The sequence below is a fragment of the Epinephelus lanceolatus genome, chromosome 5 (assembly GCF_041903045.1).
Source record: "Epinephelus lanceolatus isolate andai-2023 chromosome 5, ASM4190304v1, whole genome shotgun sequence".
Taxonomy (NCBI): domain Eukaryota; kingdom Metazoa; phylum Chordata; class Actinopteri; order Perciformes; family Serranidae; genus Epinephelus; species Epinephelus lanceolatus.
This window is the reverse complement of record NC_135738.1, coordinates 2,613,042-2,628,673: the sequence shown is the minus strand read 5'-3', so window position 1 is coordinate 2,628,673 and position 15,632 is coordinate 2,613,042. Positions and strand designations below refer to the sequence as shown.

Sequence of the window (15,632 nt, the reverse complement as noted above, 5' to 3'; positions counted from 1 at the left end):
AATCAATGACTAAACATAAATGAAACTTCAAGTCACTTTAAAAATTGAAAGGAAAATCAAGGTTCTGGAACTATGGATGTGTGTTTGATAATTTGGTACGTTCAAATTTGTCATATACATTAAAAAAGTACAGTGTACATTCATTGTACTGAAAACTTTAAGCCCTTAAAAAAAAAATATATATATATATATACATATATATATACATACCCTGAAAATGAAACAATAGCCTTCTTTCTTTGTTGTGCCTTTTGAAAAGGGAGATAGTGGCTCGTAGCATGTTGCCTTCAGTTTACGCCATCTTGACCATATATCTATATCTCTATATCTGTACGTCAGTATCCTGCAGAGTCTTACAGCAATTAACCTCATTATTTATACAGTTTGCTTTTGTTTTTTGTTGCCTGAAATTGGTGAGGTATCCAGTGGCGCCTCCAAGAGGGGGTCAGGGCCTCCTGAAAAAAATTACTGCTGCTGCCCCACACTAAGACAACAGTTGGCTGTCAGACAAAGTTGGACCATTGGTCAGCTTGGGCCCCATCGGCCCCGTTGGCTTTTTTTTTTTTTGGTAGATTCAGCATGTTGAATCGGTGTTGGCAACGGCGAAGCCCATCAATGAATGAAATCACTCTGATTGGCAGTTTAAGCTCAGTGCACAAGAAGAGAAACAGAAGTGAGGAAAGTAAACAAACTGTTTAAGTCAAGAGGGAGTGTGACCAAAACAAACATGTTACATTAAGGAAGATTATTTCACTTTATCCATTGAGCTCTTTTGCAGAAATGTTTTCTGATGGTTTGTGTTTTTGTTCACTAGTACATATGATCTGTTCTTTCAACATTGGATTGTGTTGTTATTGTGCTAACTGAATAACTAGCATCAAGACAGTCTTCTGATTTTCCTTTTTGAATGACAAATACAGACTACTGTCGCCTGCTAATGTAGAGAGTTATTTCCTCTTACGCAGGCACAGAACGTATGTGCTGGTTAGCCATCAGCTGTAGTCTTTGCAGTGTGCACATGTGCAACTTTTTGGCCGAGACACAGGTGATGTGAGGAGATGCATCAGTTGGTTTTTGTTACTGCTAATTCTTTGAAGTTGGTTTGGTGTGTCTTGGCCTTAAAGGGCTGTGGCATGCTTTTTGAGCTAGTGCCAAGTAGCTTCAAGTGGTATTTTATGAAAGAAGACAACCTAAGGCATCCATTGGTATCAACCATGTCAGTATGGGTTGTCAGGAAAGCGATTAAATAACACTCCAAAGTTAGGCTACATTTTTTCAAGGGAATGACTGCCATGGCCATTTTCACAGGGGTCCGCTGAACTCTCCCCTCAAGATATCTGACTGAAAATGGGTTGTGTGGGTGCCCACAAGTTTCCCCTAAACTTTGTTTCCAGTTAATGTTTTGTTCCTTATAATCAATGTGCTGGATAACCAGCCCAATTGAAGAACAATAAATCACCTAACACATGTAGAGAAACATAGCACATTAAAACAGTGTTGCTGTGAAGCTCAAAATGTTGACTGTACCAGTATTGACATAGTTTTAATAGATACTTCAACAGCATAATAGAATTCCTGAAATTCAGTTATGGCTTTTGGTTTGGTGGACCACCCCAAGATTTTCAGGGGCCCCATCTGGCCACCCTTATGAAAGATTTCTGGGGGCACCACTGGAAGTATCCTGAAATGTACAGGCTGGATTTCCAATAACTCCGCTGTAGCTGGGCTATTCCTGGACCCCAAATCAGATTTTTCCTTGATACAATTCTGCCCAGTGCATTTACTTAACCACTAATGGCTTTCTTGAAATTCAAATTCATATTTTGCAGCAACTATTTCATTTAAATGTCTCAATTTCACATCCTGTCCATCGCAGTCATTGAAGACATGAATAGTTATTGGCTCATTTCCATGTCAGTCAGGGGTCAGAGGTCACAGAGAGGAAGTCAGTTGACACCCAGGGATTGGAACGAAGACTTGAGCTGAACAGACCGCTGCTTTCCTATCCACATCTAGTCCTCCTCTGACCAGAGCTGAAGCCTCAGGCCATAATGACAGGTTTCCCTGCCAAATGTCTCAGTGAGGCTCAGTGTTTGCTGTGTCTCTGTGTCCCATATACAGCTGGTTGAACCAAACATCCAGTCAGGGAGTCCAATCAGACGTCTGAGTTATGTTCTAGATTCATTCTGTGTCACTTTTTAACCTCATCGGTTGACTTTTCATTAACATACTAACGGCAGAGCAGTGGGGACCGTCTCATTTACTCTTAAGACATTATTTGGACTTTAATACTTTCTTAAGGTTTCCTAACTCTTAACTTTTATAAAAGTTTATTGTACTTTGTATATTAAATGCTTTCTTTTTATTACAAGTAATGAATTTGTCCACACGTCTCTGTCACCTAACTGCATCATTAAAACTTCATTTTATGTATATATTTTACACTATTTGAAACAAACACAGGATCCTAAAACTTAATATAGCCTATGATAAAGTATTAGACACAACTTGCTTGCTGCTGTGTTCAGTGCAGCAGCAGCACACAAGGAAATGCAGTCGTGGCAGGCGCAAGCCATTGAGAATGCAGTGGTGCCATTGTCGCGTTGTGCTTGAAGGGGTTGTTAGCATGAAGCCGAATGTTTTTTTGACATTGTGCTAACACATTAGCATGACACCTACTGTACTTTGGGAGAAGGAACTTGATTTTCTTTATCGATTAATCTGCAGAAATTCTACATAATTTCTTTCTAGATAATTTCTTATTTAACAATTTGTATGCCCAATCATTAGCATGGTAGAGTGTTCTATCGTCTAAAAAAATGTATAGACCGAATCACTGTGACATCATGCTAACAACAACAACAACAATCACCTCCACGTAGATAACTAGCAATAGATTTGAATTTTGGAGATATGAAAAATCAGCCAACTTGTCATTATCAGCCGTAAGTGTAACATTTAAAGTGGTTAAACATGTGGTCGGCCCTATCTGACATCTCTGCTGTGCTTATTTAATGTACTGTGTTGCTTTACAAGTGTCTTTGACGAACCAAATCTACCGTCATGGAAACCAAGCGATGCACTGCTGTGGATGGGGGTGCAGCAAAACCTATTTGAGCCACCGAATAAAATCTAATTCAGTGTAGGTGTACGTTTTATTTGTATATCTGCTTCACTTTACCTTACACACTGACCAATTGAGATTGTGGTATACCAGCAACTCCAGTGTTCTGCAAAGTAAAATTCAAAGTCACTGGAGTCGGGTGGATTTGATACAACTGCTTCGATTCCCCGTCGGGAGAGACTGTCTGATGGCAAGGTGAAGTGGTGAAAATATTCTTAAAAAAGCATACACTTAAACTGATAAGACTTTTTTGTAGGTTGCTAAAAAGTAACCCATCAAGGCAGAGTTTGCTCAGCACGGTTTGTGCATGATGCGGGGGTTCTCCACCCAGAAGTTCTCTTAAGCAAACATTGTGATTTGGTCCATGTGCTAAAGCGTTAGCAAACAACTGTCTTACACAAAATGTATGCTATAGACGAATTTGGCGAGCGATTTGTGTATGCCGCCATCTTGCAGCGGCGCCATTGCTGCGGTGACATGTGTCAGTCATCAATTCATTATGCTGTCATTTTGAACTGACTCTCTGCAATGACAGCATCATGAATAGCTGGATTGATGATGTAACTGATGAAGGTATCTTAAATGAGTACCGATATTAATATAGAAATGAATCATTTGTTTAAGCGATAAGCAGGAAAAATTAGAGTAATAGGGAGATAATAGACTGTATCATTAAACACTGTGTAATATAACGTTAGCATACGTTACGTGTGCTGACGTTAGCAAGCTAGCAGCGTGACATTTAATCATTGATGACTGACACATGTCACCGCAACAATGGCCCCGCTGCAAGATGGTGGCATACACAAATCGCTTGCCAAATTCATCTACAACATTAGAGCCTACTCTCTTTGATATTGTGTGTGCTAAAGCGTTAGCATGAGGCATACATTAGTCAACGTGCATTATTAAGTGTTTCACTTCATATCTCACTTTACAACTCATAAGCTAACATGTTAGCATAGAGAATACTGTCATTTAACAAAGTGTACGATAAACCGTTGGATCACAAGATGTCTACTGTTATTTACCTGATCAGCCTCAAGAGTTGTGTGTCAACAAACACCTGTTTAGGAATTCATGTTGGCCTTTTGCGCCATACGCCAACGTCTTTTAAAATGTTAGGCTAATATAAATTACCATCATTGTTCCTGGGAGACTTTAGACTGCTGAGCACTTTAACCATTTTTGAACAATAACCAGGTTGGGGTTTTTTCGGTCACCTAGTAGCAGTGTCCTCAGAACTTAAACTGTTTAAACAATATTGTGTTTTACAGTGTGTGATCTGTACTTGGGCATGACAGCACATTAAATCCAACATCTATTTTTCAAAAAGGCATTGTTTGAGGTTCATTAGTATTCTTCAGAAGTACTATAAAGTTTATAGGACTTGTTTTGTTCCTTTCTGAGTTATGTCGGTTTGGAGTCAAAGTGTTTTCCTTCCTTTGTGCTCCTGCCAGTTCTTCCCTGAAGGTTTGGGAATAATTTGACTTGCAGCACTCAGTGAAAGCAGATCATTTTTCAAAGCGGATTGTACTTCAGCATTACAGTGAATGTATCAGCACAATAATGGCTCTCAGTTCAGACTGAAACCACTTCCTGAGCAGGCTTGATTTCATGATAGGAATGTTTCTGATTATTCTCTTTGTAGGTTTTCTGCTCAAGCTTTAAATCTCTGAGCTCTACTCACAGCTGGTCTGGCCACTTCAAGGTGTGACAGATCTCTATCCCTGCTATGCTGGCTCTGTAAATACCATCATAGATCACTTCACAGATAAGTAGGCTACCTCTCGATATGTAACACTGGCTCGTACACATGAGCTATGCACCTCTGTAGAGATTTCATCTTTAAATTCTTGGTCTAGTCAAGTATGAAATTACCTGAAGAGGCAATCTGTAAGTCTTGAAAAGAGTGACTGCATTTTTCTGCAGGCGATGCCTCCAACTTATGTCAGTTTTCACAATGGGCAAGATTTCAGGACTCTGATAACATTGAACCATATGTGCTTTGATGTCATCTGCCTTTATTGTGAGTTTGCTCCTCAGTGTTTTTACAGAAGCAGAATTCCTGTCATCTCTACAGCTACAGTACAGGCAACTAAAACTGCTTGGTTATGGTGAGGCGAAGCTTGTCGACATGATTAACACAAAAACCAACAGTGACTGCTGGTCCCATTCTTTATTGCACGTGCGTTAAAGGTCTAGTGTGTAGGATTTAGTGGCATTTAGCAGGAGGGTTGCAACACTTCAACCAACTGTAACTTACCAAGTGTGTAGGAGAACTACAATGGCCGACACAAAAATGCAAATGGCCCTATCTATTGCCAGTGTTTGGTCTCCCCACAAAATCAAATCACATTTGCTCCTGGAATCAGCACATCCTAGCTAATGACCAAATCACCGTGACGTCGCGTTAACAACAAAAATCACTCAGACATGTAAAGTTGAGAAACTCGTTGATTTCTGTTTTCATTTTCTGTAATGTTAAAAGATTTATCGTTAAACACTGTGGTCCAACTTATCTGACTTTTCTGCTGTGCTGATTTTATGTGCTTTTTTGCTTTGCAATTATATTTGATAAACAATGGACTATATATTAAGATGGACAACATGACAACTCCCTAAACGCGAAGCTGAAACATCTCGATCGCCTCTGGGTGGCTGGCTGCAGTACAGGTCATAAAGCCCGCCCTCTCCATGTTAGTGGATGAGACATGGACCAAACTAAAAACTCAAAGTACAGTAGGCCTACACATCAAATAAATTTTTCTCAAAGATGGTTTCTGTCATTTAAGGTAGTTCTTATCACACTGATGGTTGTTCAAGTGTTGACGTTTCTTATCAGTTTGGTTTTAATTAGATATTCATAGCTATAAACATGATTGACAACTGGTGGGCCCGCATTCAGTGGTATTGCTTGCGATTGGTCAGACGGGTGTATGGGCAGGAAACTTGATACCGCGCAATTGCTACTGTGCAGCAAAACAAATTTTAGTCACCTAAATCTATCAATATCAGTGTAAGTGTATGCTATGTTTCAGTATTTGCTCCACTTTACCTTAAGTTACACACTATTGCAGCGATTGACCAGCAGCTCAGTGTTGTGCTAAATTACTGTTTTGTTGATGGAGTCTGGTGGCTTTGATATGACGGCTTTAGTTCCCCCGTCAGAAAAAGCTGTATGACAGCAAGGTAAAGTGGTGAAAATATTCTCAATATAGCGTATAGTCTAACCCACAGGAGGACTGAAACAATGAATCCATCAACAAAAATAGCTGCAGATTCATTTTCTGTCAAATCAACAAATTGTTTAACTCGAACCACGAGAGGGTTGATTGTCAGGAAAACCTCAGATTGCCAAAGTGCTTGAACAAACAACAAATACCACTGTGTTTCAGCTGAGGACAGTTTTCTGGTGGGGATTTGAAACGAGCCCCAAACTGTAGATAGTCTGATCAAAACAACCATGGGACCACAGCCTGGGTCCATACAGGAGGCTGATCTGGACCGAGCGTTCGTGTGCTCCAGTCGGTGGTTCTTATCATGAGAAAGGACGGGCGAGTAGCCTCAGATTAAATGCATCGGAGTTCATGTTAAAAATCTGGCTTTGTGTCAAAGTGAATTATTTATCCAGAGGAGCTTGGAGCCGCGGGCCAGTCTGGCATCGACTAAGATAAGAGTTTGTTGATGTCTGTGGTTCTTGTGGAGTAGCTGCATTCATTCAACAAAAACAAGAATGAGAGAAACCTTCTAATTTTCAGTGTCTCTGTTGGAAAATTGGGGTGAATTTGAGCCACAGTTGGCAGCGTCTGAAGTGTAGACGGTTCCTCAGCCTCTCGGCAGCGTCCGTGACCCAGCTGATGATGCTGGTCGAAGGTCAAGAGGAAGATATAATACAGGCACCTTGCAGATCTCTGTACAGCTGATAACAGATCAGCTTACAGTCTCTTATCAGTGTGTTCATGTGAGGACTGAAGCCAGTTTTTATCGCAGTGCTCTGCTGTACGACCTCGAAGGAGCTCATTTCACACCACTTACTCCTGGAACACGTGTTGATTTCACGCCCAAAGAAAGCATCTTGAACTGAAGAGTAAAATGAAGCTGACAGTTTGATGGAAGCATTTCTAATAGGATGGAAACACAAGCACGTTCAGAGATGCCAGGAGAGGGAGAAGCGTGTCCTCAGTTTGATGTTTGGGAATCGAGCCGAACCCCTGATGGAAGGACGAGAGGTGGGAGCCAAAATAACCGATTCCCTCACATACACCATCTGTGCACGTAAATATGTTCCAACACTGACCGGACGTCACCGAGGCACAGTACTACTCACTCAGTCTGATTCTGGCTGCATGAACGCATTAAACACTGTGAAAGATTTGGACATTTCATGCTGCTGTCCGGTAATCAAACATCTGTCCACATGAACCTGTAAATCACAAAGAGATACCTGCATGTTTTTCAAGTCTCTGCAAGAATGAACTGGAAGGATTTCAACCTGAAAACTGATTTGGAAAATGCTCAGCAGCATTGAAACTTGTTATATTTTATAATTCCTTGCTGTATTCCTAAAAACCTTTGAAGTAGTTGCAGTGTTTTAGCCTCAGTAACTCGGCTCTCTTCCAATGAAATGCCCTTAATGAAACACATAAAGAATCCATAGAAGAACAGCAGTGCTCTGTGTTCCAACACTGTGCTGCATATTACTGCATAAAAATCCAATCTTTTCCACTTTAACCTACACATGCATGCTACACAAGCTGCATGGAGGACACGTTAACTGCAGTTGGATTCAGCCGCCCGTATCATTACTAGAACTTCCTCCATCGATCATATCACTCCGGCTCTTCAGCAGCTTCACTGGCTTCCTGATAAATACTGCATACATTATAGGATTCTGCCTCTCACCTTTAAGGCCCTTCATAACCCAGCCCCTTTGTATCTTTCTGAACTCCTTCATGTCTACACACCCTCTGATACTCTCACATCCAGCTCACATCACCGTCTGCCCGCCGGATGACTATAGGTTCTAGAGCCTTCAGCTGTTCTGCCCTTTGCCTTTGAAACACTCCCACAAGGCATTCTCAATATTTACTCCCTTTCCACCTTCAAATCCTGTCTGAAAACACACCTTTTCAAGCTGGCATATGCGCTCTGATATGCGGCTCTCCAGAGCCTTTGTGCTCCACTGTCTCTCAGATTAACTCATATCACAGCGGTGCCTGGACAGCGTGACGTGTGTGGTTGTGCTGCTGCCGTGGTCCTGCCAGATACCTCCTGCTGCTGCTGCCATCATTAGTCATTAGTCATACTTCTACTGTTATTATACACATATGACTATTGTCACACAAGTATACTGTCTGATACTAATACATACTTTCAACATATTGTACCACAGTAGCCAGAACTATAACTATAATATTATTACTTTCAATAATGTTGTTGTAAGCTACTGTCTCTCTCTGTCTCTGTCTCTCTCTCTCTCTCTCTCTCTCTCTGTCTCTGTCTCTCTCTCTCTCTCTCTCTCTCTCTCATTGTGTCATGTGGATTACTGTTAATTTATTATGCTGATGTGTTCTGTACGACATCTATTGCACGTCTGTCCGTCCTGGAAGAGGGATCCCTCCTCAGTTGCTCTTCCTGAGGTTTCTACTGTTTTTTTTCCCCGTTAAAGGGTTTTTTTGGGGAGTTTTTCCTGATCAGCTGTGAGGGTCATAAGGACAGAGGGATGTCGTATGCTGTAAAGCCCTGTGAGGCAAATTGTGATTTGTGATATTGGGCTTTATAAATAAAATTGATTGAATTGATTGATAATGGTGGTAAACACATCAAAGTTTGCACTGATGATGATTTTATACCTAGTTTTATTTTAGAAACTTATTATCGTACACTACTGGTTTAGTGACTCAGATTATGGATGCTTTGTCTTGTAAGGTGTCCTTGAGTGCTTTTGCATTGTTTAGTTTAATACACATGACAGATGTAGGATCTATGGCTGCGAGTAATTATATATAAATGTGTTCTTTGTGCAATTGAGTAAGAGGTGAGGTATTAGAATGTCTTGTTTGGTTTGACCAACAGTTTCAAAAGACATTTAACAGTAAGAAATTGTCGCCTCACAGCAAGAGGGTTCCTGGTTCAAACCCAGGATGGGTGGAGTTTACATGTTCTCCCTGTGTCAGTGTGGGTTTCCTCCAGGTGCTCCAGCTTCCTCCCACAGTCCAAAGACATGCAGGTTAATTGGTGACTCTAAATTGTCTGTAGGTGTGAATGTGAGTGTGAATGGTTGTCTGTCTCTATGTGTCAGCCCTGTGATAGTCTGGTGACCTGTCCAGGGTGAACCCTGCCTCTCACCCAGTGTCAGCTGGGATAGGCTCCACCCCCCCGCGACCCCCGGGATAAGTGGTTAAAGAATATGAATGAATGAAGAAAGCTGTTGTCTCAATAAACCAACAGAAAAGCCTAAACTCATATAAATCAATGCCCCGAGCATACATCATACGCACCATACAGAATCACAACTTTGTCCGGGCACAGCAGCCCACAGGCCGGTCAGGGGACTGATTATGATAAAAACACTTTAAACTAGCAGTTGATCCAACATGTGGGTTGGGACCCCCACAAGGTGTCGCATGATAACTCTGAGGTGTCACATGATGATTAACAGGACAGGAAAGCAGAAAAAAAACCTAATTGCTTATGAACGCAATGTCTCAAGAATGCCTGAAAGGAATTTCTTTAAATTTGGCACAAACGTCCACTTGGACTCAACAATGAGCTGATTAGATTAGGTTGTCAAAGGTCACTGTGACCTTGACTGTCTCATTCTTGTGAATGTGATATCTAAAGAATGCCTTACTGGAACTTCTTTAAATTTGACACAAATGTCCACTTGGACTGAAAAAAAAAAAGATTAGAATTTTGTGGTCAGAGGTCAAGGTCACTGCGACCTCACAAAATATTGTCCATAGCTCAAGAATTCATATGCTGATTATGACAAAACTTGCTGAATCAAATGTCCTTAGCCTGATTTAACTTTTTAGTTAGTTCAATAAATAGCTAGTTGGCAGCTAGTTATCTTACCTAGTGATGAAATGTGTGTGAAAATAGGCAGACAGAGGGCACTTGCTTTGGCTCTGATTAACAGTTGGAGGCTGTTCCCAAGTCTGGACACAGAGAAAGATCTGTCACCATCACAGAGAGCCTCCCTTCTTAATTTGTCAGATTGGACATTGTGAAGAAGCACAAATGGCATTGGGTGCTTTTGGGTGTTTTTTCAACCCAGACGTTCAGGGCGCTCCTACAAAAACACAAGGCACATACAGTGGTAAAACATGAAGGTGCTCAGCAGTGCTAAAGCAGCGAGCAAAAAGCTTCACTTTAATTCAAAACAATTACAAAACGCTGCCAAAGGCTGCTTAAAAGCACCCTGTCTGATCAGGGCCTTCATCTGGATCGGCACATCATGGCCTTCGTAACATGGCTATTTCTATGTGCGATGTGGGCATCAAGTTTTGCAATGTGACCCTACTTGACGCAGTAGATAAATGACATAAATATCAGGGTCCATCCTCTGAGAACCATGAATATTCACACCAAAGTGCCCGGGGCTGAAAAGTGTTGGATGAACCAACTGTCTGACACTGTTCTCATCAGAACCTCCTGCTAGTGTTTACAGAAATGTGATTTTCTAATGTGACCGTAGCCTGACTAAAATGCTGAGTCGGATAAGTGCTGTCAGTCGTGGTGCTGTCCTGCAGCTTACGTCTTCAGACAGTGAAAACAGTGTCTCTGAGCACCGTGCAACTGCCCAGGAGGAGTCATGTCCTCAGCCTGATGACCATGCATTACTTGATCCAACTGAGATCAGCCTCGTCACACAAATAAGCCCCAGTGTTGCTTCAGCTGAAAACAAACTGTGAAAATCCTCCACACCGGACTGCAGCTCGTCTCCTCCATCACTTCTTCAAATGCTCAGTAACTCGATTCTGCATCAAGACTTTCCGTGAATCACACACAAAGCTGGTTGAACCATGTTAACCAGAGCAAAGAGAAGCATTTCAACAAATATTCCTGGTGACCCAATGTGGTCGTGATTCATGTTCCTCACGAGAGAGCCTGAAAAACAAAAGCCGGAGAACAGGAACCACCAAGGCTGAATTGTTTCCACTCAGCAGAGCCAAAGTTAATCACAGCGCCTGGTGAGCGCCGAGGCTCCAGAAAACCACTCTGCCAGGGCGAAGGGGATTGGTGAGTTTGGGGTTAGGGGAGGATTTGTCAGATGGAGAAAACAGATGGATGATCTCAGAGGAAGACGGAAGACAAATGTAATGAAGATGGAAAATATTGAAAAAATAATCACCAGATATTTTTCAAAGGGAACCTTGTGATCAGCCTCCTGATTGCCTGTTTATTCTGATGGTCATTACTCTTTTCAAAATACTCCCATTCATACAAACTTCCTGTTGATTCACTGTTGAGGATGGAAGACTCATGTGTCACAGTGACGTCAAAGCACACCATCCATCAACAGAGGAAGGTGGAGGAAGATGTTCTGATGAAAGATATCGCACATTTGATGCTGTGAAAATGAAGAACGATAAGACGATAAGACAACAGAAATAAATTCAGATGAACGGAAGTAAAAAAAATAGTAAGAGCTACGTACATCTAGGAAAGAATAAAAGTATTAATATGAACTATACGAGAGCAATTACAGACGAAGTTACAAGGTAAAGTGACGAGAACACCAGAACACAAAATATGATTGAAGCCCCAGATGGTAACTTTTATTTTAAAAAATCATAATTCCTGAAACTGTCACTTTGTTCACAGCATTATGAGACGTAATCTGTGAGATAAAATCATTCTCCTCTGCCTACTCTATTGTCTTGTAGCATTTCTAATGGCCTTCCTGCATGTGAATGAAGACAACCAATCAGAGCAACCCAGTCTCACTCCGAAGTTGTCAAAATTTCACTCGGGCAGTGACTTGCAGCGTCAGACACTGACGATAAAAGCTGTGCCTTAACATTGATGTTATACGCGGCCTGTCACAGTTATAGTTTAATAGCGCTTGGCAGCGTCAGGGGAAAGCGCAACGGGACAAGAACTAAAGTTAAGGTGGTGAAAGTCCAAGTCAGGTGGGTGGGAGTGGTGGTGGACGGGTCCAACAAAACAACACATTCTCACTGCGACCTCGTCACATGCTGACGTTTGGTTTCCACGTCCACATATGACGTCCAAGGTACCCTGGGTGTGTTGGTTGTTGACGTTCTGGGACGCCGTGTCAACTTCAGCCTGTTACATGCATTGTCTGTTTTCAAAATACACTTCTGTTTTCACAGGAAATGTACAGTTTGCATACAGTCTCTTTCAAAATAAAAGCACTATGTTGGTACAACACCACAAATTGACTGTTTTTTTTTTTCTTCAACAACAAAAACGCATGGTTACGTTTAGGAAAAAAAAAAAAACAGGGTTTGGCTTTACAATCTTGCAGGATGTGAACACGGCTCTCTTAGGTGAAAGTCAGTGTTTGTTAGACCCATCCAGACGTCAATATGTGACAAGGTCGGAGTGTGAATGTGTTGAACAGAGCCAAGGGGTCTCTAACACAGCTGTCAGTCATGTCAGTCGCTCAGTAAACTGCAGTTAAACTGTCAATCCAGGCAGCGCTGATCAAACGTGAATCAAGATTCTGTAACTGCATTGCCTCTGTCTCACCTGAGATGTTTTCAGAAACATATTTTAATGACTGTGTAGCTGTAAAAAGCTGAGGAAGTGTTAGCTCAGCCGAGAGGCGCTGTTTTGTTTCAGTTCAGCTGTTTCCAACATGGCGGCTGGGTCACAAAGTTTCTCATGTTACAGCTAAACAGTCACTAAAATATTTCTGTTTCTGAAAACATTTGAGGTGAGAAACAGACAGTGTGTTGACAGAATCTTGATTTATATTTGACAGTTTGAGTTTCTTGGTTTTTTGGTGCCAGAAGTGACCATATTTGGGCGAGAGGTTGGAACTGTGGAGGAGCGAGGGGTGTAGATGAGGACACTATCTGCAGACAGCCTGTCACTAAGAGCTGCCTGCCCATAGGCGAAATATGTGTAACATTAAACCTTAATAAAATGTAAACAGGTGAGTTATATTTAAAGTCAACCCTGTACAGTTGTCATGAATGTTGAAATCAGCTGTAGAGACCAGAACCATTTTTATACCAGACTGAATTTTAACATTGGGCTCTATGGAGAGTGACTTGCTTCTGGAGCCTCAACTGCTGTTATTTGTCGTTTTTGGCACTTCTGTGTTGACTTCATTTTTCAGCCGCGAAGGTTGCCGCTTGATTACGACCTATATACCTTTTCGACAGTCATGGGTTGGTTTGGTTTGGTTTGGTTTGGTTTGGGCTGTGTCTTTAACTAATTATGGCTTGTTTTGACTGATGATGTTTAAAAGCAGCGCGCTGATCCACAGCTTTAGTCCCCTGTTATGTTTGCTACATGTTTCCACAGGTAGAAGAAGTACCTGTTTGTCTGCAGCTCTTCATCAACATCTCACTGAGGCTTTTACTCTTCTTCCCTGCTGTATTATAAGACTTGCCTTTATTGAAGAAAAGCCGCTAACACAGTTCTGCTAATTCAGTAGTAACACATTTCATTTCCTACAGATCCTTCACAATAAAAGTCTCTTGTTATTTTGTTATGTATAAACTTTTATTGTGAAGCAGCAAAATAAGGAAATGTTGAGTTTTCATGCAGAAACTTCACACAGCTTCTGATAGCGAACACGAACCAGTAAAATAAAGCAGAGACGTGAAGTACAAACAGGACGCAGGAGAGGAACTAAACTCCAAACCACAGAGATTCAGTCAGAAGCTACAGACGTTCTGAGAGCTGAACACACAGAGACTTTTAAAAACACCTTTCTCTCTGGTCTCCTGCAGACAGAGGTCAAACATCTCGTTATCAGACAATGTGATGATCAACAACAAAAGTCGACAAGTGATTCTCTCCATAAGATGTCAATATACCAGTGACACTCAGCTTATGGCCCCTGGGGTGCCTGGTGGCCCCCAAAACAGTTTCTAATCCACAATGGAATTTTTTTTTTTCTTTAGTGTACTTAAGGCAACGGAGTACAAATTAAAAGCATTAAAAGCATTGGCCCCTGGCTTTCTGTCCCTCAGCAACATACTCTCATTATAGCAGCATCTTATTATTGGAGGAAGTTCTACTCAATGAAACACCTGAAGGCAGAGCATCCTTCACATTAATCATAGGTTCACTGCAGACTTTAACACACAACCCTGAATCAAAGCACCCTGCTGTATCTTTTGATCTTTAACCCCAGACACATTAACCCTCTGTGTCTGTGTGGAGGGCAGACTGAAAAACAACAGGCTCCCATAAACAGAACAAACACTATTTATATCCGCCTGTGATGAACTTAAATCCAGCTGCTCTCTCTGACATTCCCCGAGAACTGTGACCTCCCGTGTTGTCGGCTCTTCTGACTGTTTACTGGAAGTCTTTATGAGTCAGCGCGTCTGCGTAATGACTCAAACTCCACCTAACTGGGACCTTTAATGTCTCTGTTACAACTGATGTGCAGCTTCTGAGTAGAGACTTGAAAATGTGCTTCTGTGCGTCTGATTTCAACATGAGAGAAACTTTCTCTGCTGCGAGGGTATTGTTAAGGGTGAGCCAACATTCCTGGCATGGCAGGGCGCCCCCCCACCTCCTCCTCCTCCTCCTTCCTCCCCTTCCTGCATCACCCAAAACAGACGCTCAAGTCATGTTGTAACACCCAAGGTTCCCGCCTCCCTCAGGGTTTAAAAATACACTTTATTGTCCTCCTCCTGCAGCAAAACAAGACCTGCAATCTGGATTTTAAATCAGCCTGATAAAACTAAGAGTTAGGGAGCTGGGGAAAACTTGGTACCTGAGTTTAAGAGCTCACCTGTAGATGCTGCACACGACCAATCATTAGCAGTCCAGGGGGAGGCGGAGGTCTCTTCTTCGGGGTCACTGCAGGGGTCATAGTGGCCCTCTGCGCCGTACGTCCGACAGGCTCGTGTTCATTCCCTCTGTGAGTCTGAAACACAAGCCAGCCATCCACACTTATATACAGCCGAGAGAGGGGGGCAGAGGAGAGGGAGGAGAAAGCGTCACCACCACAACACAGCGATTAGAGAGCAGAGAGGGAGGGGGGAAGGGGGGGCTGAGAGACGTAGAGACACACTGTAAAGACAGAGAGAGAGATTTAAAATCTCTGTGAGTTTGCTGAGCTCCTCTGAGGTCTGATCCTCTCTGCAAGAAAAGTCTCAACTCATCCACTTCAATCAGCATCAGACAGGAAGACAGACGTAAACACACTGCTGTCAACAACAATTGTACGTGCACAAGTGTGTGTGTGTGTGTTTGTGATCACGCACGTCTACATTTACATACATAAACTCCAATTTGTCTTGGTTTCAGTGTGGATGGAGCAGACAGAGGGGAACTGAGACACTAC

General features: G+C 42.0%; 1 protein-coding gene across 1 annotated transcript in view; it reads right to left on the bottom strand.

Moving 5' to 3' along the window:
• Positions 1-15,224, bottom strand: part of hyal4 (hyaluronidase 4) — a 29,396-nt gene extending 14,172 nt beyond the window's left edge. Inside the window, exon 1 of the mRNA XM_033635009.2 lies at positions 15,078-15,224. The gene's annotated coding sequence lies outside the window, so the exon portion shown is untranslated. The remainder of the gene's footprint in view (positions 1-15,077) is intronic.
• Positions 15,225-15,632: the final 408 nt, after the last annotated feature.